This window comes from Prionailurus viverrinus, chromosome A1, assembly GCF_022837055.1.
Source record: "Prionailurus viverrinus isolate Anna chromosome A1, UM_Priviv_1.0, whole genome shotgun sequence".
NCBI lineage: Eukaryota > Metazoa > Chordata > Mammalia > Carnivora > Felidae > Prionailurus > Prionailurus viverrinus.
In genome coordinates this window covers 169,784,903-169,801,946 of record NC_062561.1, presented here as the reverse complement: position 1 = coordinate 169,801,946, position 17,044 = coordinate 169,784,903, and the positions used below count along the sequence as shown (strand labels likewise).

General features: G+C 38.6%; 1 protein-coding gene across 2 annotated transcripts in view; it reads right to left on the bottom strand.

Moving 5' to 3' along the window:
- The window catches only part of FER (FER tyrosine kinase), a 435,391-nt gene that overhangs the window by 408,566 nt on the left and 9,781 nt on the right, over positions 1–17,044 (bottom strand). The window lies entirely within an intron of this gene.

Here is a 17,044-nt window from a genome sequence, read left to right as displayed (position 1 = left end):
CTACCCTGTTTACTCTCTCCCCTTTCCATAACTTTTTCAATGAGTAACGCCTTACTTTCTCCTGTAACCTATTCCCTCAGTTTTCAATAGGCAATTCATGTTTTTCTCCATTTTTACAGCATAAAACTAATTTCAAGTTTGAAGCATGTCAAAAGAAGCAAGTAATCACATTTCTTAAAATACTATTACAACCTAGGGGCACCTGGGTGGCTCAGTTGGTTGAGCTTCCAACTCTTGATTTCAGCTCAGGTCATGATCTAATGGTTCATGAGATAGAGCCCCATGTCGGGCTCTGTGCTGATGGCAACGTGCCTGCTTGGACTGCCTCTCTCCCACGCTCTCTACCCCTCTCCTGCCTCTCTCAAAAATAAACAAACATTTTAAAATATATTCTATTACAGCCTAAAGAAGTAATTAATGATGAAAGAAAAACTCTCAAAAGCTGGGAAGGTTTAGGAAAGATTCTCCCAGTAAACACATATTGTCTCTAATATGAGTATACCAAATCCTGATTCTTCCATCAGCTGTTCTCTCAACCCTTGAAACTATAAGAATTTCTAAGCTGTTCTCTTCTTTATCATTGATGGCAATAAATGCTGTTTATAGCTCTGTCACAGTTCCTCATTTTTTAACTCAAGCCCTTGTGTCTCTAATCTTGACTTCTTGGTTATAAACGAAGCTCTTCCCTTCTTTCAAACTCTTCTTTTTTTGTTTGCCTATTCTGTTTCCTGTCATTTCCCCTACATCTTTGACTTTCACAAGAATCAGAGCATATTTCATGGAGGTTAGCAATAAGATTACTCCTCCTGGTCAGGAGTAATGTGTCAGAGTATCTTCCAAGTCTCCTACTCCTCTATGCTTTTTACTTATTTCCAAAGAGTTCCTTCTTAGCTCCCCAGGCAAGCATTTCTTCTCCTCTAGATTGGGCAAGGTTCTCAAAACCAGAACTGGGAAATCTAATTTGCACATAACGAGAGTATTATTACATCCCTCTTCTTCCATTAAACTGTGACAAGATCGGGGACAGGGATTATTATCTTAATACGGTCATCATCCTACATAATACATGGAACACTAAAGCCACCAAACAAGCGAGTACTGAATCAATGAAATTCCAAACTAAATTATGGCTTTCCCTGACTTCTGCACTTTGGTGTAATGTGAGGCTTTGACAAGAGTTTCTACATTAAATGATAGAATTCATGACTTCAAATGATACTTAAATGAAAATTTTAATCATGCTTCTCTTTTATACTGTTATCAATAGCATATCTTCAATTAAACCCCTTAGACACAGTAAACAGTGTTACTTATAAATATTTCCAAAGAACAAAATGTATGAGTGTATGCTTAAATGTACATATTATATATGTTATCTAAATTCCACTCCAGAGACAGACTGCAAAATTACTGGACAATCCACTTAATTTGAATTTTTTTTAGCCACTTCTCAATCAGCAAAGATAGTTGAGAATTACCTAGAATTTCATGATTTGGTCTTTCACTATAATATAGAAACAGTTATTTTCAAAGATGTAAGGACAAGAAAGACAACTATTCAACTAAGGTTTCATGTCTAACACTCAGCAGTATCAAGTGTCCTGTTCAAGGAAGCTAGTCAAAGCAGCCACATGTTATTTATGTCTCACTCTCCAACTCAACTCATGTCTATAATTTTTATTTTTCAATGAAAAAAAACCCATTTTCCAGTTGATATTGAAATCACTTTGATTAAAAAATAAGTAACAACTTCCTTGGTAGCATTTCTAAATGCAACATTTCTTTCTTTGAATTTACTATAAACCTATGAACAAAAAGTATATTCCTTGTGTTACTTCTAAGATATTACCATCCTCATCAGAACTCAGCAAAGATTTCTATAGACAAGTTTGTGGCGCCTGGGTGGCTCAGTCAGTTAAGTGTCTTCACTCTTGATTTCAGCTCAGGTCATGATCTCATGGTTTGTGACTTCAAGCTATCAGCACAGAGCCTGCTTGGGATTCTGTCTCCTTCTCTCTCTCTCAAAATAAATAGAAATAAACTTTTAAAAAAAGATTTCTATAGACACATTGAAAATGCACAATTACTACTTTGTGGTGTACCTTAATCTTCCTCACCAACTTCCCCAACTACATAGGCTACCATCTTTAACTCACATTCATAGTAAAAATATAGTTTCTATTCCTTAAATAGGCTTCTCTTCATGACTAGGACTACAGTGAGGTATGAGGGGTGTCTAGGGTGCACAATCAATGGAGACTTTCACTCTCAGGGTTATACAAGAGCCACCCTGTAGCTGCATGACACTGAAAGCCAGTACCTTCTTAAATTTTCTGTCTTAGGCATCTAAATAGATATGGCAGTAATGCCTATATATAAGATTCTAAATTGTTTTTTAATGAGTTTGAGTTGCATGTGCATACAAGTGACAGACTTATGTTGTTTTTTACTCCCCTTCTTTTGGTAGCAGCATCTCAATTTTCTTCTGTTGAACTACCCTTCTCTTATTTTCAATCCATGTAGTTTGAGTGACACTAATCATTCCCACTCTCAGATTCCTAAAATAAGCACAAAGTTCCTAGAATACGTGCAAAACCCAGGCCTGGAAAGTCAGCATATTTCCTTCACCAAGCAGTAGTTCAGGAATGGGTACATGACTCAATTAGACAACTAAAACTCCCAAAAAATTTGCCAGAACTAATTAGAAAGTTCTCTTTTGGCTGAGGTTGCTGAACTGAAAGAACACGGTAAGTACCCACTCACCAGAGAGCCAACCCAGAGAAGACAAAAGCCAAGAGGCAGAAAGAGAATGAAAGTTCTGAAAATATTTTGTCCCTAGATCTAATTACACCTTTGTTCTGGTGAATTCAGATGTGAATAGATGTAGCTGCTAGAACTTTAGAATTACTGTTGAGAAACAATTCTCTCTGGATTTCTCATGTTCCTGCGCAATCAGAGACTTCTGAGCAAAAGGTACTACAGGATAATTGCACAACAACCAGCCTTAGAAGCTAAAGATCGTGTCTCCCTAAAGATTAAGACTTCCAATGAGCTTTGGAGAAATAAAGCTCTCTCCATCCCTTCCCTGAAAGATATTCACCTATATTCCTTTTTTTTTTCTTCTTATATTTCCTTTGTTACCTTATTTTTTTTTAATTTATATTTACTTGTATTCTAGGGTACTAAACCAAAGACACTTCCCCATTCTCCCCTGGAGAGATTTGCTTAATGAATAATCTCTCACCTCTGCAGGGTAATTTCAGTCCCACCAGTGTTTCAGACTTAACAGCTACATGAGGCAACAAATTATTTTTTTAATTTACTAATTCATTCAACAAGTATTTGCTGAGAGCCTACTAAGTTACGTGCCATGCACTTTCCTACAAAATATCTCGGACAAAAACTCCTGCCCTCATGGAGATTGTATTCTACAGAAGAAATAAAATACAAAATAAATACATAAAATACATAGCATAAAGTGTTGACAACTGTTATAAAGAAAAGGAAGGAAAAAGTAATGAGACATATAGGGCAGGTAGGCGATTTCAAACTGATGTTGGTTATCAAAGACTTTAAGCATGAAGTGATATTTGAGCCAGGACCTAAGGGAGAAAAGTAAGTAGGTCATATGGACATCTGGAGAAGAGCATTCCAGGCCAGGGAAATGCTAACTGCAAAAAACTTATTTAAAGATGAGCAAGAGGCCTGCATAGAAGAGACAACAGAAAAATCTGAGTTCAGAAAAAAGTCCTGCATTAGGGAGGGAGAGCAAGACCACAAAACACTAGCTCATTTTGAGGACTTGAGCCTGTACTCTGAAGTTACATGGGAAGCCACTGCAAGATTCCGAGCAAAGAAATTATACTAATATTAGTACAATATCACTAATTACTAATTGGCCTCTTACTAATATTCTGAGGCTAACATTATGAAAACAAAAGTAGTAGGAGGGAGCCTTGTTAGGAGTTACACAGAAGGAAAGAGAGGATGGTGTTGAGCCAGAGTGAACCCCAAAAAGAAGTGGTGAGCAGTTGGTCAGATTTCATATTTTGAAGCCAACAGAATATGCTGAAAGATTGTTGGTGGGAAACAAAAGAAAAAGAGTCAAGGTTGGAGGTCTGGGCAAAAACAAGGATGGAAGTGCCACTTACAGATATGGGAAGGATTAATTTTTTTTAACTAGGTTTCTACCGCTGCAATCTAAAAGAAGCCTGACAAATATAAAATTCATGCCAGAAATCAGGCACTACAATTGACAGCCCTGAACTGTGGAACTGAGTCAATAAAAGAAAGTGAAGGGTATTTGGAATTCCTCTACTGTAGAATGAGAAGTCAGCAATCCTTAATAAGAAAAGCAACTGGTAAATTGGCAACTCTTATAAAATCGGACTATGCAGCTACTAAGGATGGAACTATAGGATACTTATTAAAAAATGTTGGGATGATAGTATATTGCCAACTGTGCAACAGTCTTCAGTAAGGTCATTCAAAAGAGAAGCACACTTTGAGTGGTCTTTGTAAAAGAAAATCTTTTCAGTCTTTCATTATAAATCCAAGATGGCTGATAATCTTATAATTTACAGGGATGAAAACCAAATATCCCTAAACTAAAATTAGAGCCTTTAACCACATAAAAACAAAATATGAGAAGCCCTTTTTTTTAAAAAACCGTTTATTTTTAATTTTTAAAATATCTCATGAGGCTCGAACAAACAATCCAAAGATCAAAACTTCAATGCTCTACCGACTAAGCCAGCCAGGTGCCCCAAAATATGAGAGAAGCCTAATGCTCCAGGCTCCTCCCCAAGCATCCTAGCAAAGAACATATTTACCCATTATAAAGAACTATGCACTGTGAAATAGTCTGGTAGCAGGGACAAATCAGCTCTGCACTATTACCTAAAGAAGCTGCTCTCAATGGCTAGAAAGAGAAGCCAACAAGGAAATTGAGAAGCCTAGGATATTCGTGGTTTCTTAACCTCAGTACTACTGTCATTTTGAACTGGAAATTCTCGTTGTTAGAGGCTATCCTATCCATTAGAGCATGTTTAACAGTATTCTTGGGCTCTACCTACTAGATGCTAGCAACATCTACCTACTTCCCCAGTCCCAGCCTTCTGTTATGACAACAAAGATATCTGCAGACATTGCCAAATGTACCCTGAGGTAAGAATTGCTCCATGTTGTATAATCACTGGGTTACCGTGATGCACAAATTGTTCAGAGGCATACCAGAAGATGATCTGATTCACGGACTAGGATCAGACTTTGGGTATTTGGGAGAAGGTGATCAAATGAAAATAAATAAAACACTATGTTTATGAAGAGTTTTATTTCCTAAGAAAATCCCAACAAAGATTTTTTACTGCTTAGCCCCTAAGATGGTTCCTGGGACCCCAACACCTCATCAACAGAAAGTGAGCTATTGAGGCAATGCAGTCCCCAGTACAGGAATATCTCTCAATACTCATCTTGGCTGTAACTAGGAGGAAAGAAAACAAAGAAGACCATCCTGGGTGGTAGAAGCAGAGATAGCCATATCGGCTAACCAAAAATCTTCCTCCACTGCCAGGCAAAGAGTCCTTGCCATACCTATCCAATGAAATATGCACATAGTATGGATTGTGGGTTGTTTCTTCTTTTTCTCTTTTGTAATTGACAGTTTTTATTGTGTTTATGCTATATTCTTTCTACCAATGAACACAGACTTTATTACAACTAGTTATATTTATCATGTAACCAGTTACTAGACCATAAGGCTATCTATTCAAAAAGGACTGAGAGAAATTACCCAGAGATCTTAGACTTAAACTTAGATGCAGTATTTAAATGAGTCTTTGACTTGCCTTCTTTTGTTGGGGAGCAGATGGTAAATGCATTGGAAGTTGTAAGTGAAAATTTTACATTAAGTCAGGTGCGGGCTTTTTTTCAAGGTTGTATAGGTGCAGAAAGACATGTATGCACATTGGTAAGATTATAGTGAATATTTGGTTATGCCTGCCCAACATCCACTGCCCCTTCCCATGGTCACACTGTAGTCTTTTTCTTTCAGTGACCTCAGTCCACATGATTCAGATCATGTGACTGGCCAATACTTCCTATTCCCAGTTCCAGTAGTTAGTACCTGATCCAGATCTGGCCTCTACTTTCCCACTGACCACAGGATCAAGGATGAAAACATCACACAATTCATACAATGAGATGTAATCCCAGGACTTATATAAAAACTATGAGTAAGAGAAATGCTTTTTATGTTGGTCCTTCTAAAGTAAAAGAATGTAAGCCTGGATCTATCAGAGGGCTCCACATAAAGAAAGTCTACCTGAAAGTATATCCAATACAACAGAAAGCCACTGAGTATGTCCTAAGGCCATTGTTTGAACCTTTGAATCCATCTACATCTAAAGAAAGTACACTAGTGTTCTACTTTTTGAGCCAGTGGCTAAGCTAATAAGAGTAGGGTATTGAACTCATGCAACTGAAAGCAATTCAAAAATTTAATATTTTTATCAGTTATCAGATGAAACTGATATTGAGTTTTAATGTGAAAAAAGCTATAAGCTATAAATCTGTAAGAATTAAATTATTTGCCTAAATTCATACAGCAAATTACTGGTAGTATAGATTCAACCCCAAGCAGATCTGCTTCTAATATTCAAGCCCTTTCCACTACATCATACTATCTTTCAGGAAAACAGTCTGAAACTTCTCCCTACTTTATAATTATCATGGAGCCATGAATACCCATGGAGTGAGTATTCTATTAACATTTGTTACATGACCAAAAAAGGAAGAGTCACATGGCCCCCTGCTCTCTGTCCCATTCCTGCACAACCCACCTCTTGTGTTACATGAAACATTTCAGAATTATTTTTATAATGTAGGCCAACTTGAGGACATGTCTATTTCTTCACCACCTTCATCCTCCTCCAACAACTATATTACTATATATAATAGCAAGTGTCTCTAAGCCAAGCCACTTCGATGCTAGAATGCCAGCTCCAGTCTTAGGGTAAATTAGGCTCCAAAACACAAATAGGAAATCAGAACTTTAGAAAGAGGCCATCACCAAGGTCTAGCTACTATTGTGTAATAATTAATTGTGAAACTCAGAAAAGGACACCTATCTTATATGTGACAATACTGCTGTTTATGTTAATATTTGAAGATATTTGTAAGAACCACATCAACTTCCAAAAAGTAACAGCTATTTAAAAACAGTCAAATCTCGTTCAAATATTATTAAGGGTGAGAGAGAAGGTAAGTGGAAAAGGATTTATGAACTTAAGATCCCTGATATTTTCAAGAAATCTGTCTAAAAAAATGAAATTTTTTTTAAATGTTTATTTTGAGAGAGAGAATGCATGCAGGCACAGAAGGGGCAGAGAGAGTGAAAGAGGGAGACAGAGAATTGCAAGCAGGCTCCTTGCTGTCAGTGCAGAGCCCAATGTGGGGCTCACTCCAGGAAAGTGAAATCATGACCTGAGGCGAAAATCTAAAGTAAGACACTCAACCAACTGAGATACCCAGGTACCCCTAAAACTATGAGAATTTTTGACAGAGCCAGAACACTCAGTTGCACAAGGCAACTTTCGTTTCCCTAGAAGGTGTAGTGGATTGACTCACAACCAGGTAAAAGACTCACTGGATTCAACATTCCATTTTTATACATATTCAAAAATAACTACTTTCTGGCTAATATCCACTACTTTCTTAGACTTCTTTTCTTTTTCTTCATTTCTAGCAGCTGAATTTCTCTTTCAGAATTTTTTTTTTTTTTTTTTTTTTTTTTTTACAATAGGACAACCTCCAACAGAAAATAAAGCAAGACAAGATGTGAACATTGGGCAGGTAGCCAGAGTCAGATATCTTGGGATCTCACTTCCAATAACAATTCATAACAGCAAAGCCGCAAATATTTCAACATGGACCTTTAGAATCACTCCCAGATAGTTGAAACTGTTATAGTTAAAACCAGGATTGCTAATGGTTTACTATATTTAGATATTTAACATTTGCATTCACTTCAAGTTTAGCATATGAAAGAACTAAGTTCAAACCCCAGTAAACACTTTTATAGCTGGCTCTCCTAGGATAAAGGATGTGACCCAACATTGGTTCCAGATCACAAAAAGAATATACAAGCTATCCAATTTAGAGTTGTCAAGAAAATCAAAACAAGTACATAAAAAGTATATGTACTCACAGCAGCCACCAAACAAACGTTAATGTCCCTCCCCTATATCAGTATCTGAATCCATGTAATTTACTCAAAAACTTTTTCTGACAGATATTGTTTCTACCTTGGAGGTTAAAATGTTCAAGAGGAGAAAGAGGGGTTAGGATGGTGGAACAGCCCAGGAGAACCAGAGTTTTGTCCCTGAAACGCAGCTAGATCAGGATCAAACCATCTTGAACATCTAGGAAACTGATCTCAGGATTAACAAAACAATCTGCATAACTTGAGCCACAGAACTCAGCAGGTACATGGTGTGGAGAGGTGAACTGGGGAACACAAAAGCTGTGGAGGGTAGACAGCCATTTTTGCAAAGAGAGGGCAAAGATAAAAAGGTGAACCAGGGAAGAGAAAAGCCAGGGAGGGTAAACAGACATTTTTGCAGAGAGAGGGGACAGAGAGAGAAAGAGAAAGGGGAAGACTGCAGCACTTTGGGACAGTACATTCAAAATACAAGGAGAGATAAAGAGTTTCCCAGACAAACAAAAATTAAAGGAATTCATGACCACCAAACTAGCCCTGCAAGAAATTTTAAGGGGGACTCCTCAAGTGGAGAAAAGACAAAACAAAAAAAAAACCCCAAAAGCAACAAAGACTAGAAACGACCAGAGAACATCACCAGAAACACCAACTCTACAGATAGCACGATGGCACTAAATTCGTATCTTTCAGTATTCACTCTAAATGTAAATGGACTAAATCTCCAATCAAAAGACATAGGGTATCAAAATGGATAAAGAAAAAAAAACAAGACCCATCTATATGCTGCTTACAAGAGACTCATTTTAGACCTAAAGACACCTGCAGATTGCAAGTAAGGGGATGGAGAACCATCTATCATGCTAATGGTCATGAGAAGAAAGCTGGAGTAGCCATATTTATGTCCCAACATGGCAGTTCTCAAACACATAAATCAATTAATCACAGACATAAAGTCAATGATAATAGTACAATAATTCTAGGCCTTCAACACCCTACAAGGAAACAATGGCTTTGAATACCACACTGGACTGGATGGATTTAACAGATATATTCAGAACATTTTTCCTAAAGCAGCAGAATAAATATTCTTCTCAAGTACACATGGAACATTCTCCACAATAAATCACATACTGCGTAACAAATTGCCCTCAACAAGTACAAAAAGATCAAGATCATATCTTTCATATTTTCAGATCACAACACTATGAAACTTGAAATCAACTGCAAGAAAATTTTTAGAAAGACAATAAAAACTTGGAGATTAAAAAACATCCTATTAAAGAATGAACAGGGTTAACCAAGAAATTAAAGAGGAAATTAAAAAGTGCATGGAAGCTAATGATAATGAAAACACGACAGTCTAAAACCTCTGGGAAGCAGCAAAGGTGGGCAAAAAAGGGAAGTATATAGCAATCAGGGCCATCCTAAAGAAGGAAAAAATGAGAAGATGACAGCATAGGAGGGTGCTGGGCTCACCTCATCCTGCTGATCACTTAGATTCCACCCACACCTGCCTAAATAACCCAGAAAACCACCAGAAGACTAGCAGAATGGACTCTCTGGAACCAAGCGTAGACAAGAGGCCCATGGAAGAGAGTAGGAAGGGCGAAGAGGCAGTGCTCATGACACGGACTGACAGGGGGAGCCGGGGCAGTAGAGGGGCAGCCCGTCCGGCAAGGCAGAGCCCCCGAGTCTGACTTGCAAAAGCAGAGGGGCCAGACTCTGTGAATTCTGACAGCCAGCGGGACTTAACATCTGGAATGTTAAAAGTCAACAGCTCTGCTCTCAGAGAGCGGCAAGGGCGAGAGGACGCTGGGAGAGAGAGTTGTTGAGCCCAGGAAGACAGAACTCAGCTAAGCAGGAAGACAAAGGTGCTGGAAAGCACCATCTCCCTCTCCTATCCCCCAGCCAAAATCCCAAAGGGAACTAGTTCCTGTCAACGACCTTGCTTGCACCCCGCAAACACCCAACACTGTGCTTCTGTGGATCCATCCATATGACGGGTCTGCGTCCCTCCCAGTGCCTCAGGGCCCCTCCCAAAGTGGACCACCAAAGGCAAAGTGAGCTGAGTCTGCCCCTCCTGCCCCTGTGAACCTTGCGGATCCACCCCAGCTAATACACCAAGTCCCATGACAGAAGACCACAAGCCTGGCGGTGTGCAAGTAGCCCAAAAAGGGGCCACACCACTCTACAGTGAATCCTGCCCCTGGGAGAGTGGAAGATAAGGTATACACCAGTATGACCATGGCCCCAGCAGTGGGCTGGGGACAGATATCAGGTCCGACTGCAGCCCCGCCCATCAACACAAGTTACTCCAGACAGCACAGGGGAAGTGCCCTGCAATTGGACACCACCTTAGGGACTATCCAAAATGAAAAAACAGAAGAATTCTCCTCAAAAGAAACTCCAGGGAGTAGCAACAGCTAACAAATTGATCAAAAACAATTTAAGCAATATAACGGAACAAGAATTTAGAATGATAGTCATAAAATTAATTGCTGGACTTGAAAAAAGTATAGAGGACAGCAGAGAATCTACTGCTACAGAGAACAGGGACTAAGAAATAGTCATGAGGAAATAAAAAAAGCTATAAATGAGGTGCAAAATAAAATGGAGGTGACCACAGCTCGGATTGAAGAGGCAGAGGAGAGAATAGGTGAATTAGAAGATAAAATTATAGAAAAAGAGGAATATGAGAAAAAAAGAGATTAAAAACAACCAGGAGTATGAGGGGAGAATTAGAGAACTAAGTGATGCAATCAAACAGAATAATATCCATATCATAGGAATTCCAGAAGAAGAGAGTGAGAAAGGGGCTGAAGGTGTACTTGAACAAATCATAGCTGAGAACTTCCCTGATCTTGGGAAGGAAAAAGGCATTGAAATCCAAGAGGCACAGAGAACTCCCTCCAGACGTAACTTGAATCGATCTTCTGCATGACATATCATAGGGAAACTGGCAAAATACAAGGATAAAGAGAAAATTCTGAAAGCAGTTAGAGATAAACAGGCTCTAACTTACAAAGGTAGACACATAAGGATAGCAGCAGACCTATCTACTGAAACTTGGCAGGCCAGAAAGCATTGGCAGGAAAACTTCAATGTGATGAACAGAAAAAATATGCAGCTGAGAATCCTTTATCCAACAAGCCTGTCATTCAGAATAGGAGAGAGAAAGGTTTTCCCAAACAAACAAAAACTGAAGGAATTCATCACCACTAAACCAGCCCTACAAGAGATCCTAAGGGGGATTCTGTGAGTGAAATGTTGCAAGGACCACAAAGTACCAGAAACATCACTACAAGCCTGAAACCTACAGATATCACAATGACTCTAAACCCATATCTTTCTATAATAACAATGAATGTAAATGGACTAAATGCTCCAACCAAAAGACATAGGGTATCAGAATGGATAAAAAAACAAGACCCATCTATTGGCTGTCTACAAGAGAATCATTTTAGACCTGAAGATACCTTCAGATTGAAAGTGAGGGCATGGAGAACTATCTATCATGCTACTGGAAGTCAAAAGAAAGCTGGAGTAGCCAGACTTATATCAGACAAACTAGATTTTAAATGAAAGGCTGTAACAAGAAATGAAGAAGGGCATTACATAATAACACAGGGTCTATCCATCAGGAAGAGCTAACAATTATAAATGTCTACGCGCCGAACACAGGACCCCCCAAATATATAAAAGAATCACAAACTTAAGTAACCTTATTGACAACAATGTAGTAATTGCAAGGGATTTATTTAATACCCCACTTACAACAATGGACAGATCATCTAGCCACAGGATCAATAAACAAGGGCCCTGAATGATACGTTGGATCAGATGGACTTGACAGATATATTTAGAACTCTGCATCCCAATGCAACAGAATATACTTTCTTCTCAAGTGCACATGGAACATTCTCCAAGATAGATCACATACTGGGTCACAAAACAGCCCTTCATAAGTATAAAAGAATTGAGATCATACCATGCACACCTTCAGACCACAAATTCTATGAAACTTGAAATCAACCACAAGAAAAAGTCTGGAAAGCCACCAAAAGCATGGAGGTTAAAGAATACCCTACTAAAGAATGAATGGGTCAACCAGGCAATTAGAGAAGAAATTTAAAAATACATGGAAACAAATGAAAATGAAAATACAACAATCCAAACACTTTGGGATGCAGCGAAGGCAGTCCTGAGAGGAAAATACATTGCAATCCAGGCCTATCTCAAGAAACAAGAAAAATCCCAAATACAAAACCTAACAGCACACCTAAAGGAAACAGAAGCAGAACAGCAAAGACACCGCAAACCCAGCAGAAGAAGAGAAATAATAAAGATCAGAGCAGAAATAAACAATATAGAATCTAAAAAAACTGTAGAGCAGATCAATGAAACCAAGAGTTGGTTTTTTGAAAAAAGAAACAAAATTGACAAACCTCTAGCCAGGCTTCTCAAAAAGAAAAGGGAGATGACCCAAATAGATAAAATCATGAATGAAAATGGAATTATTATAACCAATCCCTCAGAAATACAAGCAGTTATCAGGGAATACTATGAAAAATTATATGCCAACAAACTGGACAACCTGGACGAAATGGACAAATTCCTAAACACCCACACACTTCCAAAACTCAAACAGGAAGAAATAGGAAACTTGAACAGACCCATAACCAGCGAAGAAATTGAATCAGTTATCAAAAATCTCCCAACAAATAAGAGTCCAGGACCAGATGGCTTCCCAGGGGAATTCTACCAGACATTCTACCTATCCTTCTCACGCTGTTCCAAAAAATTGAAAGGGAAGGAAAACTTCCAGACTCATTCTATGAAGCCAGCATTACTTTGATTCCTAAACCAGAGAGAGACCCAGCAAAAAAAGAGAACTACAGGCCAATATCCCTGATGAACATGGATGCAAAAATTCTCAACAACATACTAGCAAATCGAATTCAACAGCATGTAAAAAGAATTATTCACCACGATCAAGTGGGATTCATTCCTGGGCTGCAGGGCTGGTTCCACATTTGCAAATCAATCAATGTGCTACATCGCATTAATAAAAGAAAAGATAAGAACTATATGATCCTGTCAATCGATGCAGAAAAAGCATTTGACAAAATTCAGCATTCTTTCTTAATAAAAACCCTGGAGGAAGTCCAGATAAAAGGAACATACTTAAGCATCATAAAAGCCATTTATGAAAAGCCCACAGCTAATACCATCCTCAATGGGGAAAAACTAAGAGCTTTCCCCCTGAGATCAGGAACACGACAGGGATGTCCACTCTCACCGCTGTTCTTTAACATAATGTTGGAAGTTCTAGCACCAGCAATCAGACAACAAAAGGAAATCAAAGGCATCAAAACTGGCAAAGATGAAGTTAAGCTTTCACTTTTTGCAGGTGACATGATATTATACATGGAAAACCTGACAGACTCCACCAAAAGTCTGCTAGAACTGATACAGGAATTCAGCAAAGTCGCAGGATACAAAATCAATGTACAGAAATCAGTTGCATTCTTATACACTAATAATGAAGCAACAGAAAGACAAATAAAGAAACTGATCCCATTCACAATTGCACCAAGAAGCATAAAATACCTAGGAATAAACCTAACCAATGATGTAAAAGATCTGTATGCTGAAAACTATAGAAAGCTTATGAAGGAAAATGAAGAAGATACAAAGAAATGGAAAAACATTCCATGCTCATGGACTGGAAGAATATTGTTAAAATGTCAATACTACCCAAAGCTATCTACACATTCAATGCAATCCCAATCAAAATTGCACCAGCATTCTTCTCAAAGCTAGAACAAGCAATCCTAAAATTTGTATGGAACCACAAAAGACCAAAGTATATTCGTGTAAGGAGCCATGAATAGCCAAAGTAATTTTGAAGAAGAAGACCAAAGCAGGAGGCATCACAATCCCAGACTTTAGCCTCTACTACAAAGCTGTCATCATCAAGACAGCATGGTATTGGCACAAAAACAGACACATAGACCAATGGAATAGAATAGAAACCCCAGAACTAGACCCACAAACGTATGGCCAACTCATCTTTGACAAAGCAGGAAAGAACATCCAATGGAAAAAAGACAGTCTCTTTAACAAATGGTGCTGGGAGAACTGGACAGCAACATGCAGAAGGTTGAAACTAGACCACTTTCTCACACCATTCACAAAAACTAACTCAAAATGGATAAAGGACCTGAATGTGAGACAGAAAACCATCAAAACCCTAGAGGAGAAAGCAGGAACAGACCTCTCTGACCTCAGCTGCAGCAATTTCTTACTTGACACATCCCCAAAGGCAAGGGAATTACAAGCAAAAATGAACTATTGGGACCTCATGAAGATAAAAAGCTTCTGCACTGCAAAGGAAACAATCAACAAAACTAAAAGACAACCAATGGAATGGGAAAAGATATTTGCAAATGACATATCATATAAGAGTTCATATCCAAAATCTATAAAGAGCTCTCCAAACTCCACACCCGAAAAACAAATAACCCAGTGAAGTAATGGGCAGAAAACATGAAAAGACACTTCTCTAAAGAAGACATCCGGGGGGCGCCTGGGTGGCGCAGTCAGTTAAGCGGCCGACTTCAGCCAGGTCACGATCTCGCGGTCCGCGAGTTCAAGCCCCGCGTCAGGCTCTGGGCTGATGGCTCAGAGCCTGGAGCCTGTTTCCGATTCTGTGTCTCCCTCTCTCTCTGCCCCTCCCCCGTTCATGCTGTGTCTCTCTCTGTCCCAAAAATAAATAAACGTTGAAAAAAAAAAAAGAACACTGCACCTAACAAGTGTAGTAGACAGCCTTCTTTTAAAAAAAAAAAAAGGGGCGCCTGGGTGGCGCAGTCGGTTAAGCGTCCGACTTCAGCCAGGTCACGATCTCGCGGTCCGGGAGTTCAAGCCCCGCGTCGGGCTCTGGGCTGATGGCTCAGAGCCTGGAGCCTGTTTCCGATCCTGTGTCTCCCTCTCTCTCTGCCCCTCCCCCGTTCATACTCTGTCTCTCTCTGTCCCAAAAATAAATAAACGTTGAAAAAAAAAAAATTAAAAAAAAAAAGAAGACATCCGGATGGCCAACAGGCACATGAAAAGATGCTCAACCTCGCTCCTCATCACGGAAATACAAATCAAAACCACACTCAGATACCACCTCACATCAGTCAGAGTGGCTAAAATGAACAAATCAGGAGACTATAGATGCTGGTGAGGATGTGGAGAAACGGGAACCCTCTTGCACTGTTGGTGGGTATGCAAACTGGTGCAGCTGCTCTGGAAAACAGTGTGGAGGTTCCTCAAAAAATTAAAAATAGATCTACCTTATGACCCAGGAATAGCACTGCTAGGAACTTACCCAAGGGATACAGGAGTGCTGATGCATATGGGCACTTGCAGCCCAATGTTTATAGCAGCACTTTCAACAATAGCCAAATTATGGGAAGAGCCTAAATTCCATCAACTGATGAATGGATAAAGAAACTGTGGTTTATACACACAATGGAATACTATGTGGCAATGAGAAAGAATGAAATATGGCCTTTTGTAGCAATGTGGATGGAACCAGATAGTGTTATGCTAAGTGAAACAAGTCATACAGAGAAAGACAGATAACATATGTTTTCACTCTTGTGTAGATCCTGAGAAACTTAACAAAAGACCATGGGGGAGGAGAAGGAAAAAAAAAAAGTTAGAGAGGGAGGGAGCCAAAACATAAGAAACTCTTAAAAACTGAGAACAAACTGAGGGTTGATGGGGGTGGGAGGGAGGGGAGGGTGGGTGATGGGTATTGAGGAGGGCACCTGTTGGGATGAGCACTGGGTGTTGTATGGAAACCAATTAGACAATAAATTTCATATTTAAAAAAATAATAAAAATGTTTAAAAATAAAAGACAAAAAAAAAAAAAAAAAAGAAGGAAAAAAGCTCTCAAATACACAACCTAACCTTACACCTTAAAGAGCTGGAAAAAGAACAGCAAATAAACCCAAAACCAGTAGAAGAAGGGAAATAATAAGATTATACCAGAAATTTATGATTATCGAAATAAAAAAAATTAAAAAATTAAAAAATAAACACAGTAGAACAGATAAATGAAACCAGAAGTTGGTTCTTTGAAAGAATTAATAAAATTGATAACCCCCGAGCCAGACTGATCAAAAAGAAAAAGGAAAGGACCTGAAAAAGTAAATTCATGAATGAAAGAGGAGAGATCACAACCAACATAGCAGAAATACAAACAATAATAAGATAATATTATGAGCAATTATATGCCAACCAATTGGGCATAATGAACAAATTCCTAGAAACATATAAATTACCAAACTCAAACAGGAACAAATAGAAAATTTGAACAGACCCATAAACAGTAAAGAAATTGAATCAGTAATCAAAAATCTCCCAAACAACAAGAGTCCAGGGCCGGATGGTTTTCCAGGGGAATTCTACCAAACATTTACAGAAAAGTATACCTATTCTTTGAATCTGTTCCAAAAATAGAAAAAAAGGAAAACTTCCAAACTCGTTCTACATGGCCAGCATTACCTTGATTCCAAAACCAGACAAAGACCCCATTAAAAAGGAGAACTACAGACCAATTTCCCTGATGAACATAAATGTAAAAATTCTCAACAATATACTAGCAAACCAGATCCAACATTACATTAAAAGAATTATTCACCATGATCAAGTGGGATTTATTCTTGGGATGCAGGGCTGATTCAATATCCATAAATCAATCAATGTGATACATCACATTAATACAACAAAGGATAAGAACACATGACCTTCTCAAAAGATGCAGAAAAAGCAT